Raw genomic sequence first — 19,703 nt, 5'->3', positions numbered from 1 at the left:
TCATAAAATGGATCTTTTTTTTTTTTTTTAATTCGGGGGCGAGTACTGGTTACTGAATTTAGGGGCACACAACCACTGAGCCACATCTCCAGCTCTATTTTGTATTTTTAGAGACGTGGTCTCACTGAGTTGCTAAGTGCCTTGCCAATGTTTAGGCTGGCTTTGAACTCATGTTCCCCTGCTCAGCTTCCCCAGCCGATGGGATTACAGGTGTGTGCCACTGAGTCTTGCAAGAGAGGGTTTTTGAAAAGTGACTCTGGTATATATGTCAGAGTAAAAAGTCCTTGTTTCCTGCTCGGTGCAAATTAGCTCTTGTTTGAAATAGAGGTAGGCTCAATAAGGAATTGCAAATATGTACAAGAACAAGACAGTTAATAGAAATGAATGAAACAAGCCAGTTGGAGAGTGGTGAATTTATGACCCTTATAAACAGGACTTGTTTAAAGCATGGCCAGGGTTCAATCCCCAGTCCCACCAAAAACAAAACTAAACATTGTGCCAAATACAGTTATGCATATGGATCACCAGTATAGCTTCTTTTTGGCAGGCTGGGTAAGTTAGGGAATTTATTTTTTTATTTTTTAAAGAGAGAGGTGGGAGAGAGAATTTATTTATTTATTTATTTTTAAAGAGAGAATTTTAATATTTATTTTTTAGTTCTCGGCAGACACAACATCTTTGTATGTGGTGCTAAGGATCGAACCCGGGCAACACACATGCCAGGCGAGCGCGCTACCGCATGAGCCACATCCCCAGCCCTTTATTTATTTAAGTTCTCGGCGAACACAACATCTTTCTTTGTATGTGGTGCTGAGGATCGAACCTGGGCCTCACGCATGCCAGGCAAGCGTGCTACCGCTTGAGCCACATCCCCAGCCCCATGTTAGGGAATTTATTTACAAGAGGAAAACTAGACAGTTTCAGAGAAGATGATTTGATAATGGACAAGAGGCAGATGATATGTCAGCATGATGTACTGTTTTTTGAAAAGGTGGCTGAGTAGACTGGTATAGTTGAACTCATTGGCTGCTATTATCCAAGGGTAGTTTGTAGGTGTGAATTAAATACAGGACTTCGTGTTAAGCCTGAGGATTTGGGTTCCTGAAAAGACAGTGTACAACCACAAAAGAATTGTAATCATAACATCTGGAGTGCACAAGGGGATATCTTGAGAATAGTTATAAAACAGACTTAATAAAAGTTCTTTCATAAAGCCTGACAACTACTGAGAATATTTTTTATATTGAGGTTCATCTCTAGATGTTTTCCTCATGATCAAATCATTTAGGGTGCTGGCAAAACATACTTTAGTCCTCAGTTTCTCAATCAGCAAATAATGGTGACACAAAATCTGAATTATTTAATTTTAGAAGTTCATAATTACCAAAGATACATCATGTTACCTATGTCCTGAAATTTTGTATGTAGGGTTCATTCTGTCCTATCCTTTTAAATTTTTTTTAAATTTAAGGTGGTGGTGTGGGGAATTGAACCCAGGGACTTGCCCCCTGCTAAGTAAATGCTCCAACATTGAGCCACATCCCCAGTCCTTAAAGTTTAATCTGTATTACTTAAAATATCTTTTTTGCCGTGTTGGAGAATCAAAATCAGGGCCTTATGTATGCCAGGGAAGTATTCTGCCAGTAAGTTCCTACCCCTATTTATTCACACACACACACACACACACACACTTTTTATGCTGGTCCTCCAGCTTCACCTCAAGCGCCACTACGAAGCCACTGTCCTGTACTGTACCAGAGGGATGGATGGACTTGGGGAAGGCTCCACATGCTGGGTCCACCACCTCACCCCAAGCGCCACTACGAAGCCACTGTCCTGTACTGTACCAGAGGGATGGATGGACTTGGGGAAGGCTCCACATGCTGGGTCCACCACCTCACCCCTAGCGCCACTACGAAGCCACTGTCCTGTACTGTACCAGAGGGATGGATGGACTTGGGGAAGGCTCCACATGCTGGGTCCACCACCTCACCCCAACAGGCTGCCCACCCCTCTGGTTTCTTCTTCCGACTCACCTTGCTGTTGCCTGGCTGAGGGTTGCTGTCCTCAGGGTACGTGGGGACCTCTGTGTCTGGGTGGTCTTCCACTGGCACTGACTTCACTGCCAGCAGCGCCTGCAGGGAGCACACAGTCCGGGGTAAAAAATCTATCAGGATAACCAAAAGCAATAGTTTGCTGTCTACTGGTGCACACCTGTAATCCTAGTGACTTGGGAGGCTGAGGTAGGAGAATTACAAGTTCAAGGCTAGACTAAATGAGACAGTGGTAAAGCAGCTATAAGTTGAATCCCCAGTTACCACCAGCACCCCCCAAAAAAGGCAATAGTGTCAAGCCCCACCCCTAGCCACAGTACCCATAGAGAACTACTTTTGGCTTCACCTCAATATATTTGAATTTCCTTTCATTACTGATTATTTATAAATATCAACATCAGTTGTTTTTCACATTTATTTTCTTTTCAGGAACCCAAATCCTTATGTATGCCAGGGAAGTGTTCTACCAGTAAGTTATACTCCCTATCCCTATTTACATATACATATATATATATATATATATATATATATATATATATATATATATATATACACACACACACACAATCATAAATAAGGATTTAGTTCACTTTTCCATCTACCAAACCTTACATGTTGAGGTAATTATATTTTAAGTTTTGTTCTACTGTTACTTTTGTATGTTTATTCCTTTTTTCATCAGTTAAATGCAGTTATCCTTGAGACCTCATAAACTCCTCATAAATTGGGGCTGAAGTGTAATGTGCGTGGCATTGTGGGACTTTGGGTTCAATTCCTTTTTTTTTTTTTAAAGAGAATTTTTAATATTTATTTTTTAGTTTTCAGCGGACGCTTGAGCCACATCCCCAGCCCCTCAATTCCTATAGTTAGATATCTATTTTTGCAGTGTCAAGACTGAGTCTTTAATTTTTTTCTATAAATAATTACATGTTTTTGCAGCAAATGACTTTTATTCTTTGTACCAGGAATTGAATCCAGGGTGCTTAACCACTGAGTCACATCTGCAGCCTTTTTTTTTTTTTTTTTTTTAAGTTGTGGATGGAAATAATAACTTGCTCCCCTGCCCCCTGCCATCTTGCTAAGTTTTTGGGATCTTGCTAAATTTCTGAGGTAGGCTTTGAACTTGTAATAATTCTGCTTTTTCAGCCTTCTAAACTGCTGGGATTACAGGTGCACATCACTGCACACTTGTAAATGATTTTTAAATTAGAAATCAACAAAGACCTATTGTCTTTTTCTGGAGGGGTCACTTCACCCCTATCCTTTTTATTTTTTATTTCTAGACAGGGTTTCACCAAGTTGCAAAGGCTGAGATAGGCAGCCTGAGAGAGTGTTTCTCTGGACTTGGTACCCAGAGTTGCTTAAAAAAAGTTTATCTTAAATATAAGAACATGAGGGGCTGGGGTTGTGGCTCAGTGGTAGAGCACTTGCCTAGCATGCATGAGGCACTGGGTTTGATTCTTAGCACCAGATAAAAACAAATACAAAACAAAGGTCCATCAACAACTTAAAAAAAATAAGAACATGAAATGATGTTATGCAAAAAACTTTGTTGTCACATTTATTTTTGAAATTTAGATGTTTCTTTTTAGTGAATATAACTTTCCAAAAGCTCTTCACAGTTTGAAAGGATATCATTTATATAGGACTTTAGCAACATAAGATGCCTCATCAAATTGATGATACGAAAGGTACTTCCTTTGTCCTAGTTATAGTTACTGTTTATCATTGCATATATTTTCTTAAAATGATTTATACTCTAGACAACAGTCAATACAAATTCTAGACCCATATCTTGACCAGCTTCCTCAAAACCTTTGTATACTATTTTTTTTTTTTGAAGGGTGAATTTTAGAGATTTTAAATAGAATTTCGGGCGCTGGTGTTGTGGGTCAGTGGTAGAGCGCTTGCCTAGCATGTGTGAGGCACTGAGTTCAATCCTCAACAACACAAAAATAAAGGTCCATTGACAACTAAAAAAATATTTAAAAAAATGAATTTCAAAGATAGTCATGAGCCTCTTTACATAATTAACAGCTAAATTTTCCAAATTTTGTGCTCACCCAGCAAAACTTAGAAAAAGCAGGCAGGAAATAGTTAAAAGGGATAAAGACTTTTGATATCTATAAGGACATGTACATGAATCTTAGTCATGTTACTATGTCCTCCCTGGTTCTCTTTGCACATGACCTCTTTAAATTGCTTCTATGACTTAACCTTGTTATTTTTCTCTCTTGATGTGTTTCTTCTCTCATTAGAACATCTTTGTTCACTAGCCTAATGGTGGAAAATGCAAGTCGTGGAACAAAGGCACCTGAAGTGGTTCTTCCCAACTCCCTACCAGGAGAGGGATTTCACATTTAGTTTATATTTTGGTTTAAACCTACATTTGGAATCAGACATACTGCATCTGTTTTGAAAACTGGATACTTTATCTTTTTTATTTTTTAAAAATTATTTTTCGAGTTTTTTTAATCTAATGAAAGTTACTCTGTGTAGGACTGTAAGATAATGGAACTAGAGGTTACCTTAAAGATCTGTCTAAACTTATTTTACAGAGACACAGAGATGAACTTCTTGAAAGCACTTTATTAGAACTAAATACTTAGTTTTTGTAAATGACATCTTAGGCAACTGTTTTTTAAATAGTATGACTTTGGTTCTTTCACTTGCAAATATAGATAAATATTCCTCCCTTTTGGTTTTTCTTTTTGTTTTTGTACTAGGGATTGAACTCAAGGACATTTAACCACTGAGACATAACCCATGCCCTTTTTATTTTTTATTTTGAGTCAGGGGTCTCACTAGATTGCTTAAGGCTTTACTGAGTTCCTGAGACTGGCTTTGCTCTTGTGATCCTCTTGCCTCAATCTCTTTATTCAGTAATTTATTTTCTAATGAATTATTGGGTTTTGCTAAACGTCTTTTAGTTTCCCTACTCTAGCTCAATGTACTTTTTGCATGTTTTCTTCACGTTAACACAAATTTGTAAAGAATACCAGGTATAATTTTTAAAATTTGTGCAAACCTGCTTGGTGGTTCACATTTGCAATCTCAGCAATTTGGGAGGCTGAGATAGGAAGATGTCAAGTTTAAGGTCAGCCTGGGCAATTTTAGGCAAGGTGCTGTAGATGGATGGATAGATCGAACCAAAGAAAGAATATATATAGCTCAGTGGTAGTGTACCCCTGGGTTTAGTTCCCAGTAAGGCCAAAAAAACAAAAACAAGAAAAACAACAATGAAAGACAAAACAATACATTTGCCCCTTAATTTTATTGCTGACAGACTACACCTAAATATTAAAGAAACTGGACAAGGTGGTGCACCCCTGTATTCCCAGCAACTCGGGAGGCTGAGGCAAGAAGATTGCAAACTAAAGGCCAGCCTGGGCAACTTAGCAAGACCTTTTCTCAAAAAAAAAAAAAAGTTATAAAAAGAGATGAGGATGTAGCTCAGAGTTAAGAAGACTACTGGCTTCAATCACCAATAAGGGGGAAGGGAGAAGAAAGATTAGTGTTACTTTGAAAATTTGTGTTGAAAATTGTGGTCATCAGTTTTATTCTTCCAGTTTACTCACATTCAGGGCATTGTTATAATCCTGGACACTCTTGGGCTGAAATAGGTGCTTATGTCCTATGTGTTCTCATGGAACTTTGTAATGCTTCCATGAATTGGGGGATAAGATAGTAATAATGCCTACCTCATGGAAAGATGAAATGAGTCAGATTGTAATAAAGTATTTAATAAATATTTAATAAACAGTTCTAGCTCAACAAATGTTAGGTGATTTTTATCAGTAGTGCTTCCAGTAGTGTATTATTTATTTTGAGTGTGTGTGTGTGTGTGTGTGTGTGTGTGTGTGTGTGTGTGTGGTTTTGCTAGGGATAGAACCCAGGCAATCTAGGCAAGTGTTTCACTACTGAGCCAGATCCCAACCTCAACTATATTTCATTTATATTTTAAGTCACTATATATTCTGCATGTTTCAACATTACATGGCATCCTATTATTATGTATAGCTTCTTTGTTTTTGTGTATCAGTTTTGAGAATTTTAAAAATATGTACATACATTTATTAAATAAAGATCTACTATTCTAGATGGGGCACTATAAGCCAGGTACAGTGGCACATGCCTATACCCAGGAGGGTGAGGCGGGAGGATTGTGAGTTCAAATCCAACCTCAGCAACTTAATGAGACTCACTCTCTCTTTTTTTTTTTTAAATATTTACTTTTTAGGTGTAGTTGAATACAATATCTTTAATTAATTTATTTATTTTTATGCGGTGCTGAGGATTGAACCCAGGACCTCGTCGCGAGGCTAGCGCTCTACCGTTGAGCCACAACCCCAGCCCTGAGACTCAATTTCTTAAAAACAAAAAAGGGCTGAGGATGTGGCTCACTGGTTAAGTGCCACTGGGTTCAGTCTCTAGTACTAAAAAACCAAACCCCCCCCAAAAAAACCCGATAGGGGACTAGAGTTGTGAATCCGATATGGTTAGCTTTTAAATCAGAGGCCTAATGTAATCTTCAAAGTTTACAACTAATGTTTTTCACTTGGGGCTTGGGTTGTGGCTCAGTGGTAGCACCCTTGCCTACTAGCATGTGTGAGGCACTGGGTTTGATCCACATAAAAATAAATAAAAGTATCGTGTCTGTCTACAAATTCACTTATATCCACCACAAAAATTCTAAATGTGTAGTGTAGTATTCATATTGGTAGATATGATCAGCTCCAAAGTGAAGTCTATTTTTTTTCTTATTTTTAAAAAATATATTTTAGTTGTAGAGGGATACAATACCTTTTTTTTTGTTTTATTTTTATATGGTGCTGAGGATCAAACCCAATGCCTCACACATGCCAGGCAAGTGCTTGCCACTGAGCCCCAGCCCAACTTTCTTATTTTTAAATATAGCATTTGATTAAAAATACATGAAACATGTTATACTTTTAGAGTTATATGTATTTGTGTCTACACAGTGGTATTGTTCTGTTTGTTTCTAAGCTTTATAAAATTGGAATCATGCCTAATCATACTAAGATTCAGTCATGCTTTCTGTGTCTACTGTGCATTCATTTCCGTTGCTGTATAGTATTTCATCATCAAATGTACCAGAATTTATTCATCCATTCTCCTATAGGTATTTGGGTTTCCAATCTTTTGCTTTTCCAAAACAATACTGCTGCAGCAATGCAGCCTGTGTCTCCTGGCGCATAGTGAAGGGATTTCTCTAGGAATGAAATTACTGAGGAATAGGATTTGCAAATGATAAACTATTAAGAGAATATTGAAGTATTTTCAAAAGTAGATGAATCCAGCAAAGTATAAAGATTCACATTATGGGCTGAGGATGTGGCTCAAGCCGTAGCGCGCTCGTCTGGCATGCATGCGGCCCGGGTTCGATCCTCAGCACCACATACCAACAAAAAGATGTTGTGTCCGCCGAGAACTAAAAAATAAATATTAAAAAATTCTCTCTCTCTCTCTCTCTCTCCTCTCTCTCTCTCTCCTCTCTCACTCTCTCTCTTAAAAAAAAAAGATTCACATTAATCTGTATTCACTACAACATTTAGGGTTCATCCACTTTTATATTATTTTGTCATCAGTTTGCTTATAATGATATGGTCTCATCTTTCACTTTTTCAGCTGTTACTTTTTCTGCTTTTATTTCTTAAAATAGTTTCCAGTCCTTGGTTATCTCTAGCTTTTTCACTTTTTACCTTAACAATAATTGCACTTTTATGACTTAATTCACTAAAAGCAGAATACATAGTGGTTAGGGTTTTCCATCCTTGAACAAACTGGAGTTCTAATTATATCCTACCTATCTGTGCTTGGACAAGTTAATCAACCTGTAAAATTGAGTTTTCTCTTTATTTATTGGTACTGAGGATTGAACTCAGGGGCAGTTAACCACTGAGCCACGTCCCCAGCCCTTTTTATTTGAAACATTGATTGTAAAACAGCACATGAAATCTGGCACACAACATGTAATTAGATTTGTTTTTGTTAATACTATTATTATTAATTCATGGCAAGCTCCTTAAGAACCAGATCTAGTGCTTGACACAGTGTTTGGCTACAGAATTAGCACTCACTAAATATTAATTGCCAAATTAACATTAATGCTAATATTTCAGTAATGTAATCTCCAAATACTTTTAAGATAATGAGTGGTTTATTCCAGGCCCTGAGGAAATTTCTTTTTTTAATACTGCTGGAATCTTTCTAAGCAATAATTGAAACTCACCTTGCTGGCAGCTATCCTAACTAGCTAATGTCTTGTTCATACTGCTTAATTACTAAAAACCCACCACCTTGGGATTATGCATATCCTAACTGGCCATTTCTGGTCCCTGATGTGACATTTTTGAAGCACTGAAACTTTTTTTTTTTTTTTAAGTACCAAGGATTGAACCCTGGGGTGCTTAACCGCTGAGCCACATTCCCAGTTCTTTTTAATTTTTATATTGAGATGGTGTCTCCTTAGGATCTTACGACCTTGCTAAATTGCTGAGACTGGCCTTTAATTTGTAATCCTCCTACCTCAGCCTCCAAATCACTGGGATTACAGGTATGAGCCACCATGCCCAACTTTAGAGTACATTATTTTAAAGTTATAATATTTTTAAAGACAATGACAAGTAGAAAAAATGGTGGATTTGTCTGTTTAATTTTTAAAATTTGAGATGGAGTTTCTCTGTAGCTCCAGCTATCTTCTAATTTACAATCTTCCTGCCTTTGCCTCCCAAGTAGCTGAGTTTACTGGAGGGGCCATCACTATTGGCTCATACCTTATTCTGTTTTCAAATTGGTTCTTTCTTGAGGAATCATCCAGGTTTCTATAGTTTACCATTTGTAAATTAATGTCTACTAATAACAAAGAACTACAATGTACTGCTACAATATCTAAAGTTTCATTTCATGCTGTTCACTTATGTTGATACTGGGGGTCTCTTACTCTGAATGTATGGAATTATTTGTATAGCTTCTGCCTGTCTAATCAGTGGTGCTAATGATTGAACCTGAGGGCCTCATGGATGCTAAACATTCACTCTCAGACTGAACCATGCCCATCCCTCTATTTTGACTTTAATGTATGTGTCCAAGCCCATGACTTCTTTCCACGTTCTGTCATACTCCAGTTTTCACATCTGACCCTCTTTCTTGGCCTGCCTGATCTAGTTTATTAGGACTGCTTTGCTCTTATCAGTGCTGTCCATGAACCCATAAGCCAACTAATGCTTCACTATATGTTGCCAGTTCTCAAAGCAATTCTGCTAAGCTGACTCAGTGTGAGGATCAAACCCAGTGCTAAGCAAGTACTCCACCACTAAGCCACAACCCCAGCCCTGTGATAAGGCCTTTTCACCAAGTATTGCCTCACTCATTTTTCTCACAAGCTCATTAGATGTGACTGAACGTTTCCTTTCACTCCTTCCCTTCTGGTTCCAATGAGTCCATAGAAAATATTAGGATGCTGGCAAGTAAGTGTTTTTTGAAGTGATGTGTGAAGCCTTTTCCCTGTTCTTCTATGAGAATTGGGCTCATTCTCCACTCTTTATTTGTTCTGTCATGGTATATATAGTAAAGAAAATAAATTTTAAAAATAAAAGGTTTTTGGGCTGGGATTGTGGCTCAGTGGTAGAGTGCTCACCTAGCACATGCAAAGCCCTGGGTTCGATCCTCAGCACCACATTAAAAAAAAATAAAATAAAGGTATTGTGTCCAACTACAACTAAAAAATATTTTTAAAAGTTTAATTATTTCCTATTACAAAATACATTGGCATTCTTTCAAAATGTTGAAATAATGTATTTCCTGAATGAGATGTTAGAGTTCATTCTTCAACACAATTCCTCTGCTTCAAACACTGGCAATGACAGATTAAATGTTTGAAGAGAAAGAAAATTTATGTAATTGAAAATGAAAGAGAACCTCTAGGGTTGAGTGACACTCAACACGGAGATCACAATGGTGACCTTTGCTGTCCAAAGAGACCTTCATGAAAGCTCCATGAATGAGGAGGACTGGAGCTGGGAATATTGCTCAAAGTCAGGGCTTGGGTTGAGTTTTCCTTTGTGCAAGCAGAGTGATAAATGTGTTGACTCTCTGCCTGCAATTTGCTTTGTATGAAACTGGGCCTAATGAGGGTAAGAAAAGCTTGGCTTTTTGATCAAAAACTGCCAAGTAGCCTTTTACCTTTGTGACTGAATCTGTGACATTAAGGTATCAGAACTGTAGGCTTGGGCTGGGGATGTAGCTCAGTTGGTAGAGGCTTGCCTCACATGCACAAGGCTCTAGATTTGATCCCCAGCACCACAAAAACAAAAAACAGTAGGCTCAAAACACTGTGTACAACCTAGTTTTGTATTGGAGGCTCTGGAGAAATGGTTGAAGGCAGCTGGGAACCTTCCAGAGTCGGGTAAGAAAAAGAAAGACCCAAAAAGTAAGCAGGCAGCTGGGCGTGGTGGTACTTGCTTCTAATCCCAGTGGCTCCGGATGCTGAGGCAGGAGGATTGCAAGTTCAAAGCCAGCCTCAGCTACTTAGTGAGACCCTATCTCTATATAAAATATTAAAAAGGGTTGGGGGATGTGGCTCAGTGTAAGCAATCTGTGTTCAATCCTTTGTACCAAAAAGAGGTAAGGGAAAAAGAACTTTAACCTTACTTTATTTGAAAAGAGAATTACTGAAATTTTTCTAAAATTAAAAAAAAGCCTAAAATTTCAGAATAGGTATATACCTGGAAAACCACACAGGATATAAGATAACTCCATCTTCAGACTTACCATTGTGAAATTTCGGAACATCAGGATAAAGTTGAGAGAAAACACTTGTCTACAAAGGATTGCAGACTTCTCATCAGCAAAAACAGCCAGAAAACAAGGAAATAAAGTCTCTTACATGCTAAGTAAATGTATGTCAACCTTGAACTTTATACACAGTTTAACTAACATTGAAAAATGAATGCTAATTATAAATACTTTTAGACACGACAAAGTTTTATACAAACTCACTTCAATATTAAAGGATGCTTAGCTTCTGCAATAAAAAAAAGTGAATTTGGGCTGGGGTTGTGGCTCAGTGGCAGAGCGATTTTCAGCACCACATATAAATAAATATAATAAATATCCATTGACAACTAAAATGTTTTTTTAAAAATGTAATTCAGAGAGAAGTTGTGGGGTTCATAAGCAAAGATAATTTCTATATTGAGAAGAGTATGACTAAGTAAATAAGAGTATCTGAACATAGAAATTGATTTAACAGGCCAGTAAAATTAAGTATTGACTCTAAACGTGTCAATTTTAAATGTAGAACATTTAAAATAAATATAAAGTGTGTGTGTGTGTGTGTGTGTGTGTGTGTAATTCAGTAGAGCACTTGCGTAGCATGTGCAAGTCCCTAGTTTCAATCTCTAGTATCTCCCCCCCCGTTCATTTACAAAGAATGACCCCAGTACAGGTTAACATAACATTTTGATGAAAAATAACCTTTTTCCAGACAGATTTTATGAGTGTCATTATTTGTGCAATTTTACAAATATAACGTTTGAGAAGAAAAATCAACTGGACTCTCATATGCTTCTGTCTTCAATCTGTCACAGTATGTTTTCTGGGTTGCAGTATGTGAAGAAAATCTAGCCTTACAAAGATAAGTAGTTGGAAAAAAGGAGTCTTGTAATAGCCTTTTTTCTTGAAAGCTTAACTGTGTGTGTGTGTGTGTGTGTGTGTGTGTGTGAGAGAGAGAGAGAGAGAGAGAGAGAGAGAGAGAGAGAGAGAGAGAGAGAGAGAGAGAGAGAAATACTGAGTTGTTTTCCTTGAAGTGGCAGGCTCATTTCTTTTTGCGGATATGTCCAGCCAAATACCCACTTCTGTAGACTAACGATTGGTCTATCAGTTGTTCTTTCAAATAAAAATCGTGGGGCTGGGGTTGTGGCTCAATGGTAGAGCACTCGCCTGGCACGTGTGAGGCCCTGGGTTCAATCCTCAGCACCACATATCAATCAATAAATAAAGGTATTGTGTCTACTACAACTAAAAAATATTTGAAAAAAAATGGTGTTTCATGAAGAAGTGGCTGGTTCAACTCAGTTCATAGAATTGCACACGTGTTTTTCCACAAGACAGCCATTGTACTTTGTGTACAAAAATGCTTTATTATGCCCCTCATATCACTCAGAATTTTTAAAAGATGTGTATTCATGAGTCAGGATTTAAAAACAATATTTACTACTTTATCAAGGGCTTTTTTTTTTCTCCATGAATGCATGACAATGAAGGGTACAATGACTACTGGGTCAGTTTGGTACCACAGTCTTGAATCATAAGACACCAGCTGTTTCACCCATCCTTGCTTTTGTGTCATCAATGTAAATGTCAGTAGTGTCCAAAAAAGTCTTATTATTATGAAAATGGATTGAATCCTTCAGACTTTTTTATTTTTTTTGACAGAGACTTGAAGAACATACTCTCAGAACTGTTGTTCTAGCTCCTTTTTCTTCTACTTTTTTCCCCCAATTTTCTTTTTAATTATGGTGGGAATCAAACCCAGGGCCTTACTGCACGGTAGAGAAGTACTGTATCACCGAAGTATACACCTGGCCCAGAACTGCTGCTCCTAATAGTAATAGCATTAGAAAGGGAATGGTTAGTGGTGTGCTAAGAACTTCACATTCAAGATGAGGACAGCACTTGGCTGTAGAACATTTAAAATAAATGTAAAGTTAAGTATATCCTTTAAAATCAAGAGTAGCTGGGCGCGGTAACTCATGGCTATAATCCCAGTGGCTCCAGAGGCTGAGGCAATGGCGACCCTGTCTCTAAATAAAATACAAAATAGGGCTGGGGATATGGCTCAGTGATTTAGTGCCCCTGAGTTCAACCCCCAGTACCCCACCCCCCCCAAAAAATCAAGAATACCAGGAAACAGAAAAATACATTTAAATTTGTTTTCAAACAAACAGGATGTAAAAAGAGAATATAGAAATCTTATGGATTCAGTTGAAGGAAGGAAAAGAGAAAGAATCAGAGAAAGGGGGTAATAGAAATATATAAAAACTGGGGCTGGGGATGTGGCTCAAGCGGTAGCGTCCTTGCCTGGCATGCGTGCGGCCCGGGTTTGATGCTCAGCACCACATACAAAACAAAGATGTTGTGTCCGCCGAAAACTAAAAAATAAATATTAAAATTTAAAAAAAATATATATATATAAACTATATATATAATCTGGGGGAATAAGTCCAAGTATATCATTGGTCACAATAGTGTGAACTTAAGGCTAGGGATGTAGCTTAGTGGTAGAGCACTTGGCCAGCATGTGCAAGACCCAGGTTTGTTCTCTAGCGTTACAAAATAAACACATGTACTGATTTGACTTCTTTGTAAAAGATTAATTTGTCATATTAGAATTTTAAAAATCCATCTGTAGGCTGTATAACTAAAACCCCTAATTTTGAAAAATATTGAAAATAAAGAAGAAAGCAATAAAAGGGAAAGGCAAGTAAAAGAAAGCTCGTGCAGAATTATTACTGTGAGACAAAATAATATATAAGGCAGAAATCAGTAGTGAAACTGGGCGTGGTCGCACACATCTGTAATCCTAGCAGCTTTAGAGGCTGAAGCAGTAGGGTTGAGAGTTCAAAGCCAGCCTCGGCAAAAGTAAAGTGCTAAGCAACTCAGAGAGACCCTGTCTCCAAATAAAATACAAAATAGGGCTGGGATGTAGCTCAGTGGTTAAGTGCCCCTGAGTTCAATCCCTGGTTACTCCCCACCACCCCTGCCATCAGAATCAGTTGTGATAACAGGCATTATCTGGCAGTGAAAAAAGTTATCTAATTAGGGGCTGGGGTTGTGGCTCAATGGTAGAATGCTTTCCCAGCATGCTTGAAGCCCTGGGTTCGATCCCCAGCACCACATGAAAAACTAAAAAAGTTATCGAATTAGAAGATGTAATAATGAAATTCATTGACAGGATTGCAATAATTGAAAAATATGTCAATTTTTCGAGTTGTGGTGGGAAATTTTGAAGCACCTTTATCAGAAATTGATATAACAGATTGAAAAAGAAAAAAACAGACAGGTACAATGGTACACAACTGTATTTCTAGCCAGGGAGTCTGAGTCAGGGGAATTACAAGTTTGAGGCCAGTCTCAGAAAATTTGTGAGACACTGTTTAAAAAACAAAAAGGGCTGGGGGATATAGCTCAGTGATAAAATGTCCCTGTGTTCAATCCCCTGTACAAATAAAATTATATAATATATATAATACATTATTGTACACTTACTGAGAAAATTATTTGTAGTAGAAACATGATACTTGCTGCAAAGTTACAGTTTTCATATAAAAATGGACAAGGAAAATTCAGGAAAGGAAATTAGAAACCAATCTCATGAGTATAAAGATAAAATGCTGCAAATTTAGCAGTTCACTAAATAATATGTAACAGACAAGAAGGATTTATTCTGGAAGTGTGAGAAATAAAAATTTCTTTAAAAACACACCACTCATTTGCTCAAAAATTTCCAGTGGCAAAATACAAAGCTCTGTCCTGAGGATCTTTGTACCTCTGATTCCTTCAGCCTCCCATAGGCTTTCTTAGACCTTTTTACACCTAAATGAGACTCCTCTCATTGAACCATTTATTATTCAGAAACACTGCCTGTCTCCTTTCTCCACTTTTTTTCCCCTCAGAGAACTTACCATGACCTATTATGTATTTTATTTTCTGCCTCCCCAATGAGATGTTTTTGGGGGGGGCGGAGGGATTGAACTCAGGGATGCTCTACCACTAAGCTACATCCCCAACCCTTTTTACTTTTTATTTTGAGACAGTACTAAGGCTGGCCTCAAACTTGTGATCTCCTGCCTCAGCCTCCTAAGTCCTGGGGGCTTCACCACCCCTAACCTCCAGCTAGAATTTAAGCTTCATTAAGATGGGGTTTTCCCCCCTTTTTTCTTTTTTGGTACCAGAGGGTTTTGTTTTTGAACCCAGAGGCTCTTAACCACTAAGCCGCATCCCCAGCTCTTTTTATTTGTTTTGAGTCAGGGTCTCACCAAGTTGTTAAGGGACTTGCTAAGTTTCTGAGGCTGGCTTTGAACTTTCAGTCCTCTCGCCTCAGTCTTTCAACCTGTTGGGATTACAGGCATATAATGCACCTGCACCTGGCAGGTGGGGATCTTTTTCTCTTTGTTTCCTGCCGTTTTTCCCAAGTCTAGAACAGTGCTCAGCACATTGTAGGCACTCAACAAATATTTATTGAATAAATAAATGAATGGCTAGTTCAAAAGTAGAAGCCTCATCAACAGATTAATAAAAGCAAAATTATGATAATTTCAAATCATATACAGAAGAATTTGACAATATTGTTCATAAGAACTCTTAGAAAACAATAAAACGAAGACAACAGAAGAGAGTTTTGACTTGCTAGTGATCAGACACATAGAGCTGTTATACTTGATGGTGGAACTTGAACATTCTATGAAGTGAGAATCAAGGCCAGAAAGTTCCTCCTGTCTACCTATTCAGCATAAAGTCTAAGAGATATAAAAATAAGGAAGTAAAAACATAGCTATTATATTTGCTGAGGAAGTCTACATTGAATATTCAAGAGAGTCTACCAGCTATTAAAACTACTAGAAAGTTCAGCAAGCTATTACTTAAAGATCAACCTTCTTACACACTTGTGGTAGTAGCTGGCAATAATGCATTTAATAGGAAAAGTGATCTAATTTATAATAACCTAAACATATGGCTATTTAGAAATTAAAAGATGTTAGCTCTACATGGAGAAAATTACAGAATGTTATCAAGGGACAATAAGGACCTGACTAAATGGAGATATATTTATAGATGAGAAGAAATAACATATGACAAAATGTCTATTCTGTTCACGTTAATCTATAAATTAAATTGTATACCTGGGACTGGAGTGTTGCTTTGTGGTAGACTATTTTCTTATCATACCTGAGATTCTAGGTTCAAAACCTAGCACATGCACACACACATGGGTATTCTTAATGATTTTGCCTAGAATTTGAAAGTTTAACCCAAAATTCATGTGAAAAGACAAAAAACCCAGAATGGTTAAAAGGCAGCTTTTTTATTTTTATTATTTTTTTGGGGGGGTACTGAGAATTGAATCCAGGGGCACTCTACTACTGAACTACATCCCCAATCCCTTAAAAAAATTATTTTTTTTTGAGACAGGGTATCATTAAGTTGCTGAGGCTTCTTGAATTTTCCATCCACCTGTCTCGGCCTCCTGAGTTGATGGGATTACAGACATGTACCATAGCATCTGGTTTCCTTAAGACAACTTTGAAGATGAAAAATATTATAGGGGACTTGCCCTCAGAGATATCACAACTAATTAAAAAGTCATGGTTGCTCTTGAGTCTAGAACAGTGCCTGACACTATGGTGTCATTGAATGCTTGCTAGGTAAATTGATGGGTAAATGAATGGACTAGTGTTTAGGAGACAAGTGAAAAGCAGGTTAACTTGGGTCCAACTTGACCTGATGTTACTACTCATCTCTGGTGATAGTGGGTAGGTGGAACCTGAGGATGGTGGTGACTCAGAACTGTAAAGATTAGGGAAGATGATGGGCTGGGGTTGTGGCTCAGTGGTAGATCCCTCACCTAGGACATTTGAGGCCCTGGGTTTGATTCTTAGCACCTCATAAAAATAAAATAAAGATATTGTGTCCATCTACAACTAAAAAAAGAATGAAATAAAAAAAAAAGATTAGGGAAGATGAGTTCTGACAAAGGTCAGCACACAGAGATGGCTGATTTGTTTCATTTTCCTACTGATACTACTATAGCCTTAGGAAATTTTTATCTTAAAAAATTTGAGTATGAGATTAGTGTTTCCTTGTTTTTAGCAAGTGTTTAACAGGAATTTATTTATTTATGTGGTATCAGAGATTGAACCCAAAAGTGCTTAACCACTGAGTCACATCCCTGGCCCTTTTAATTTTTTATTGTAGGTCAGGAAATCACTAGGTCACTAAGTTGCTCACAGCCTCCCTAAATTGCTGAGACTAGCTTCAAACCTGTGATCCTCCTACCTCAGCCTCCTGAGCCTCAGAGATTACAGGTGTGTCCTAACATGCTTGGCCTTTAATAGGAATTTACTCTGTACTAAGTGTGGTATCTGTTTAGTTGAAACATAGGAACGCTTTTGATTTGATGGAAAAGCTTTTTTTTTTCTTCAGCATGCATTTATGTTGCTAAAGATTTAATTATTTTGAATTTATAGTTGACATAGTGCCCTAAAGCTGGATGCTATGGTGCATGCCCATAATCCCAGTAACTCAAGAGACTGAGGCAAGAGGATTGCAAGTTTGAGGCCAGCCCCAGCAATTTAGCAAGGCCCGAAGCAATTTATTGAGACTCAGTCTCAAAAAAGTAAAATAAAAAGGACTGGGTAGCTCAAAGGTAAAGCACTCTTGGGTTCAATCCCTGGTGCCACACACACACACACACAAAAAAAAAAAAAAATAGAAAAAAAGGAAGAAGAAAAAAAGAAACATTGTCTTAAATTGGGAACATTTCATATTTGGGAAAGTGATTATTTAGGAATGCCAGCATAAATGAAAAATAAATATTGCCAGAATCAAATTTGGCTATACATAATATGGGCCTTAGTGAGAACCCCCCCCCTTTTTTTTTTTTAAAGAGAGAGTGAGCGGGGGGAGAGAGAGAGAGAGAGGGAGAGAGAGAGAGAGAGAGAATTTTTAACATTTATTGTTTAGTTCTCGGCGGACACAACATCTTTGTTGGTATGTGGTGCTGAGGATCGAACCTGGGCCGCACGCACGCCAGGCGAGCGCGTTACCGCTTGAGCCACATCCCCAGCCCTCCCCCTTTTTTTTTTTTGTGGTACTGAGGATAAACCCAGGAGCACCTTACTACTAAGCTATGTCCTAAGCCATTTCCAGTTTTCATTTTGAGACAGGATCTCACTTATTTGTCCAGGCTGGCTTTGAACTTGTAGTCCTCCTGCCTCTGTCTCCTGAATTGCTGGGATTATAGGTATGAACCATCATACCTGGTTGTTACCTTGATTTATATATTCCAGTAACAGAGGTGTCAGCCAATATTGATGTGCTGTTCTGGTAATAACCAGTTCTTGTATAGCTCTTTTTTTTGGTATTGGGGGAGGTACTGGGGATTGAACTCAGGGGCACTTAACCACAAAGCCACATCCCCAGTTCTTTTTTGTATTTTGTTTAGAGACAGGGTCTTGCTAAGTTACTTAGCACCTCACCATTGCTGAAGCTGGCTTTGAACTCTCCATCCTCCTGCCTCAGCCTCCTGAGCCATTGGGATAACAGGCATGTGCCACCCACCCGACTTATATAGCTCTTATAGTTATCAAAGTACTTTTGCCCACTTCCTTTCACTTGTACCTCAAAGTTATGTAAAGGTCATTTTTATTCAGTGATCCTTTATAAAATAGAATTTTTTTTTGTCCTAGATCTTGAGAAACCAAAGAAAGGACAATGACTGTGACTTCAGGTAACACAGATAACACTGGGCTATACAACCAGGAATAAAAACGTGAGACAGTGATTAGAGAGGGAGACTTAAAATTAGGTGTAATGATAGATAGTGATGGCATCCATAATCTTTGTTATATTTTTGGTCAAGGAAGAATTGGTGTATCTTCCACCATTTTGAAATTATACTTCACAATTTACATAGACCATATGATGTACTTTTGAAAATTATATTACATTTTCTATGGTTACAGTTTTTTCCCTCTGAAAAATCTGGATGACATATTAGAGCGTTCAGTTTAGGTCAGCTTCCTTAATGCTGTTAGTAGAAGGATTACTTCCGTGCCACAATTTGGCCTTTTTGCATCCATAATGCAGTTTTGTTTATTAGAAATATAGCTTTTTAGGTTTTTGCTGTTAAATCTGAAAAAGATGAAGATAAAACATGACAAGTCTAGAGGAGTGTGCTGTTTGACATGTTAAACAAATCCCCATGTCAACAAAAATGGAAGCTCTTGAAATGAAGAACAGAAAAGTCAGTGATTATTCTTATTATCTGTGATTATTATCATTATTATCTCCACTTGGGTATTGAAGTGGGGTATCAATGATAGAATTAAATGAAAATGTACTTATAAAATTTGAAAAACAGAGAAACCATTGCTTTTCAATATCTGTTATATACTCAGAAAAGTTTGCTTTTGTCAAGTAAGCATTCATGTTGAATACATAGTCCATTTGTATTAATTGCACTGATAAAATTATGTATGACAAAGGAAATCCAAATTTTCTGCAGAATCTTTTGTGGATTTTGTAGAATCCCTCATTTCATATGAACTTACCCTATAAACACTGTAATAAAAGCTTTCTTAGGGGTTAGTTTTCTTTTGGAATGGTATCCCTTTATTTTCATACTTGATTCCAACAGAAAACTTCTACCCAATATAATAATGAAATGATTTCAATTTGTTTTTGTTGTTGTTGTTGTTTTTGGGGTACTGGTGATTACCCAAGACTTACATGTGTGTTAGGTAAGTGCACTGCTGCTGAGCTACACCTCTAGCCCAATGGAATGATTTTTAAGCAATGTTATTATCTTATCAGGGAAAACTAGCCTCCACGAGAATCCTGAGACTC

The sequence above is a fragment of the Ictidomys tridecemlineatus genome, chromosome 3, assembly GCF_052094955.1.
Source record: "Ictidomys tridecemlineatus isolate mIctTri1 chromosome 3, mIctTri1.hap1, whole genome shotgun sequence".
Taxonomy (NCBI): domain Eukaryota; kingdom Metazoa; phylum Chordata; class Mammalia; order Rodentia; family Sciuridae; genus Ictidomys; species Ictidomys tridecemlineatus.
Note: the sequence above shows the minus strand (reverse complement) of the source record.